Genomic DNA, 6,000 nt, shown 5'->3' with positions numbered 1-6,000 from the left:
AGTATGTAAATGCTCTGGCATAACTACACTAGAAGAGGCAGTGATGTCATCAGATGTGGGACAAGTTGGAGAGTTCCCTATATCCTGCACACCTGCGTATTGGCCATTCCACCCTACAGCCAGAGTCCCTTCCAGTGATGTGGTTTTCTGCAACGGTGAGTCATGCTCAGAGCCTGAAAAACAAAATATAAATCTTCCTCTGATTTGTCTTCATAGAAAATTCAGTGGGAATTAAAACCTTGGGGGAAAATGGTGTTTTTATATGAAATAAAACACCCGTGGGACTGTGAGAGTCTAGACTCAGATCATTTATAAAATGGGTTTTCACCCGTATGGACTTGCAGTGGGACACTGGAGTCACGTGGGACCTGGGTTGCTTCACTGTGATGGACAGGCCTGCATGTTCCAGTACGTCTGGCATCTCTGGCCCTCACTCACTAAGTGCCAACATCGCCCCTCCAAATCCTTGTGGAAATCAGAAGTGTCCCACCAAACTTCCAGAGTATTCCTTTGAGGCAGTACCTGCTCTGTTGAGAATGACTGCCTGAAGAAGTCAAAGTGAGGGGAGGAGACGGCCGAGGCTGGACGGTGGGGGTTCTTGGGTCAGACAGCACGGGAGTTGATCTCAGGGTGTCAGCGGCGAGAGGCGGCTTGAAGCGAGATCTTAGTTCCCTGCCCAGGAATTGAACCTGGGCCACCTGGGTGAAAACCAGGAATCCTAACTGCTAGACCACCAGGGGCTAGTGGCTAGGAGCAGAGCCCTGGCTCTTGTCGTCTTTGAAGACAAGAATTTTACAAAAAGACCGAGGCTGTAAAACAGGCACAGAGTTGATTAGAAGCACAGCACGTGTGGGGGAGCACACAGAGAGGCAGTTTGTTTAAGACAGAAGCAAAGCAAAGCTACACACCCAGAGAGGGGTATGGGCGTCCTCACTAATGGGTGCTAAAGTGGTTGTTTAAATCGCTTACATAGGGGCCATCTTCTGGGTCTTTGTTTTCCTTCGGCCAATCATCTTGCTTCATTTCCCATATCTGATCTGACCCAGGGCCTTATGCAATATGCGCGTGCATCTTTTAGCCAAGATGGATTCCAGCACGAGGGTCTCTAGGAGATGGACACACATATTATGGGATAGTGACCCCTCCCTTTTTGACCTTTGAGAAACTTTTCTGTGCGTGTGCAGTCGGAGAGGTCTCCTTGACCTCAAGAATGAAAGATGCGGTCATCTTATCTTTTTACTCAAGCAGAGCTTAGCTCTTCTCATCTCCTGCCGTCCATTTTTTCCTTGATATGTCGGGGGGAGACAAGCTCCAAGTTGCTCAGCCTGACAAACTCCAGCTGCTGAGCCCAGGGACCCTTCTACCCCCTAGCTCAGTGTCAGCTTTGCCTTCGCATCCCTGGAGCTCTGCAGCTGAGTGGTGGCTGCAGTGGGCCGCCAGGAGGCAGGGGCTGCTTCCTCCCGGCTGGGGGAGTGTCAGCTCGGCCAGATGTCTGGGAGGAACCGGTGAGCATGGAGGCTGCGGAGCACAGCGTTCATGGGGGCTTCAGAGGTGCCATGAAGGTCATCGTGGAGCATTTGACCGTCTGGGATGATCTTAAAACTGCTGCCAGGATTTCAGAAATGAATCTTTAAAAGGATGGCAGCAGAATGCGTTGGAAAGAGTGTCAGGGCCTGTCAGACACCCTGGGCTTGAATCCCAAGTCCTTCAAATTCCTAGCTGCTGGACCTTGGGAATGTAACCTAACCTCTCTGAACTTGCTTTTCCTTTTCCATAAAATGGCCCAAACTGTGCCTCTGGCTCACGGGTATCTCAGCAGCACCCAGGAACCAGGAAGTCATTGGGTAACACTGTTTCTAAGACGGTGGGTCCTGGCTCTCAGGAAGGGTGGCTCAGAAGTTCTCTACCTTCAGCAGGTCAAGCTCAATGCCTGCCCCTGTACTTTCGCCAGCTGTGTGACCCTGAACAAGCTCCTTAACCTCTTCTTGCCTCAGTTTCCTGATCTGTAAAATGGGGCTGCCAGGGCTGCGCCGTTAGGACTGTCGTGAGGCTTAAATGAAGTAGTGCCTGTAAAGAGCTTGGTACCTGGTAGGAAGAGCTAATGAATGGTATTTGTTCTGTGATTTTAGAGCCAGAATGAACCTCACAGGTAAGCCGAGACCCTGGATTTGGACTTGACAGAGGAGGAGCTGCAGGCCCACAACCATTAAGGCCCTTCCTGCCCGTGTGGGTGCCAGAATGGAACCAGGCCACCTGACTTCCCGCTTGCACTTGATTTCAGCTCGTCGCCGGCCTGTGTACAGAGGGGTTGGGAAAGATCTGATAGGAAGGCGTGTGTTGACCAGAGTCACCTCATGGGAGACAGGACAATCCTTCCCAGAACTCCCTGCAGGCAGGAAGCACAATGCTTCCAAAAGCCACCCCAGAACGGGGGGATCCAGAGGCTTCTGAAGCAAATTTGTCCTGGAACCCAAGGGGCTAAACGTCTGAAAAACAACTAGAGCTAGTTTCTGGCAGAATCAGGCCAGGAAACAGAGAAACAGAGAGAAATCAGGACACAGAGAGAACTGCAGTCGGTTTGCTCTGCGTGGATGAGATCAAGAGGAAAGCTTGGGCGGGTCCGAGGTGCAGAGGTAGAAAAGCAAAAGCTTCTCAAATCCTTGCGACACGCACACGTGTGGGACAAATGGCTCGCTGTTTGCCAAGCAGCCTCTCTCTCTCCCTTCCCCGTGGGCCTGCTTTTTTGTAATTTACTTTTATTTTTAGTTTAGTTTTGGTTGCGTTGGGTCTTAGTTGTGGCTCGCGGGATCTTCATTGCAGCATGCGTGCTCTTCACTGGCACGGGCTTCTCTCTAGTTGCGGTGTGTGGGTTTTCTCTCTCTAGTGGTGGTCTGCAGGCTCCAGAGCGCGTGGGCTCTGTCGTTTGCAGCATGCGGGCTTTCTCATTAAGGCGCGCGAGCTCAGTAGTTGTGGCACACAGGCTTAGTTGCCCTACAGCATGTGGGATCTTAGTTCCCCGACCAGGGATCGAACCATGTCCCCTGCAATGGAAGGTGGATTCTCTACCACTGGACCACCAGGGAAGCGCCCCCCACGGGCCTTCTGATTCCCTGTTCCTGATCCAGGCTTCCTCCACCCTGGCTCACCGGGCTCCAGTGACACCTAACAAGATTGCTGATTGATCCCTTCTGTCCCCAGCGGTGCAAAGCTGATGGCCCAGGCAAGTTCGCTATGGTTGCCCTGAGAAGATGTGCTCAGGGCACTGGTCAGTGAGGTGGGGATAACTTCTGGGTAACTAGGGGTTTGACTAGTTAGCACCTAACAAAACTTTCTTTCCTTGAGATGGACCCTTTGAGTGAGAGGGACATGATAATTCGTTTTCTTTAATGGGTATAAAGAAACAGATGCTCAGAGAGGCCAGTTAACCTGTTCAAAAACACAGAGCTTGAATTTGAACCCAGACCTCTGGTTCCCAAGGCAGTTAACCACGTAGTGTGACAGCAGGTTTTCACTAAGATGGTCCTTCTACTTGGGAGGCTATGTCCTTTCCCTATTTTTCTTTTGTGCTGTGGGTCATTATTTATTTATTTCAGTTTTTAACTTAAAAAAATTAATTTTAAATAATTTCAAACTTAAAGTAAAACTGCAAGAGTAGTTACAAAGAAATTCTATAACCCTTTACCCAGATTCACTAATTTTGAAGCATTTTCCACGTTTTACAAGCCTGTTCTCTCTCTATGCCCATTTCTATATATGCATGCACAGGTGCAAGATGTGTGTACGCATGCACGCACACACACGCTATCTTATTCTGAACCATTTGAGCTGATAAGGTAATCCCAAGAACAAGAATATTCTCTTATGTAAATATCAATAGTATCAATTTCTGAAATCCAATTTAATATTGTTACACAACCTGAAGCTACAGTCATGTTCCAGTTTTGTCAACTGCCCCACTCATGTCCTTTGTGGCATTTTTATTTTTAGCGTAGGGTCCCTCCAGGACCATGTATGCATTTGGAGCTATGTCTCCTTAGTTTCCTTGAATCTGGGGCAGTTCTTCAGCCCTTTGTTTGTCTCTTATTATGTTGACATTTGGAAATGTTACCAGTTCTCTCAATTCAGGTTGGTCTGATGTGTCCCCATGATTGGCCTCAGATTATACATTTTTGGAAGGAATATCACAGAAACGATGTTGGCTCCTTCTTAGAGCGTCACATCCAGAGGCACACGATGTCTCTTTGTCCCTAAATGGTGATGTTAATTTTAATGCCTTGGTTAAGATGATGTCCGTTTCTCCAATATATAGCTACCATTTCTCCCTTTGGAATAAGTCACTGCTGAGGAGATACTTTGAAACTAATTTAAATATCTTGTTTTTCATCAAATTCCCCATGCCCTCAGGTTTAGCATCCATTGACTATTCTTGCCTGAATCAGTATTTACTATGATACTCTAAATCCATCATTCCTTTCATATTTATTTATCAGCATTATTGGTTCAGATTCATGGACTCTTGATTTTATTCAATGCATTTTAATCCATTACTGTTCTTACTATATATATGTATATGTTTTGTATGTATGTATTTATTTAGAGATTCAAATTGTCCCAGGCATACACATATTTTAGAAATGTACTAGAAACCATGATTTTATCCCTCCAATTCATGTGCTACCCCACAGGATTCTTCCTTGCTTCCCTCATTCTGTATTTGTATCTCTCCTTGCCCAATCCTACACATCATATAATGTTTGCTATCCTCATCCCATGATGAAAAACGAACCTGAAAAGAGGCCTTCAAGATTGTTTGCAGTCCTGTATTCTTTCTTTTAAAAAAATAAATAATTAATTAATTTTTGGCTGCGTTGGGTCTTCGTTTCTGCGCGTGGGCTTTCTCTAGTTGCAGTGAGCGGGGGTACTCTTCGTGGCAGTGCATGGGCTTCTCCTTGTGGCGGCTTCTCTTGTTGCAGAGCACGGGCTCTAGGTGCGCAGGCTTTAGTAGTTGTGGCTCATGGGCTCAGTAGTTGTGGCGCACGGGCTTAGTTGCTCCGCGGCATGAGGGATCTTCCCGGACCAGGGCTTGAACCCGTGTCTCCTGCATTAGCAGGCGGATTCTTAACCACTGTGCCACCAGGGAAGCCCCTGCAGTCTTGTATTTTTAAAACTAGAGGCATATTGTCCAAGCATCGTGTTGAAAATTTCCTTGGGTTAATTCTTTTTCTCCCCTTCAGAATAGTTATATTATCCATTTGAAATATGTTTGAATTCATTTGTTTTCTTTTCACTTGGTTTTAGGGCTTTCCTCATTTGTTCATTTAATTTTATTTTTGAGTATATAGAACATTAACATTATTCTAAAAGTCTAAAGCATACAAAAAGCTCCATGAAGAAAAGTGCTATTCCCCAACCCCCATCTCTTCCACTCTGTCCTCCCCCTTCCCTTGCAGGTAGCCATTTAATTAGTTTCTAGTTTACCCTTCCTGTGTTTCTTTTTTCAAGGACCCATCAGCATTCCCACCAGCAACCCATGAAAATGATTGTTTCCACACAACCAATAGAGTGTCCTGTGAAACTTTTACATTATTGCCAATCTGATGGATAGGAAATGGTATCTCAGTGGAGTTTTCAGTTGCATTTTTTATTATTCAGTGAAGTGAAATGTATTTTCACATGTTTAAAGACCACATATTAAGGATATTACCTCTATCGGTGGCATACCTTGCAAATATCTTCTTTCAGGTTTTTACTTCTGTTGACTTTGCTTATGAATTTTTACCACACAATTAAAAAAATATTTTTATATAGTCAAATTTCTCAATTCTTTAAAAAATTTCATCTGGACTTTGAGTCATGGTTGAAAAGCCTTTTTCTACACCTAAATTATAGACGAATTTACCCATGTTTTCTTCTAGTACTTGTATAGTTCTTTTTTTTTTTCATTTAGATCTCTGATTCTTAGTTTATTCTTAAGTATGGTGTGAAGAATGGGTCTAATTT

Source organism: Lagenorhynchus albirostris, chromosome 1, assembly GCF_949774975.1.
Source record: "Lagenorhynchus albirostris chromosome 1, mLagAlb1.1, whole genome shotgun sequence".
Classification (NCBI taxonomy): Eukaryota; Metazoa; Chordata; class Mammalia; order Artiodactyla; family Delphinidae; genus Lagenorhynchus; species Lagenorhynchus albirostris.
This window is presented reverse-complemented; position numbering follows the sequence as displayed.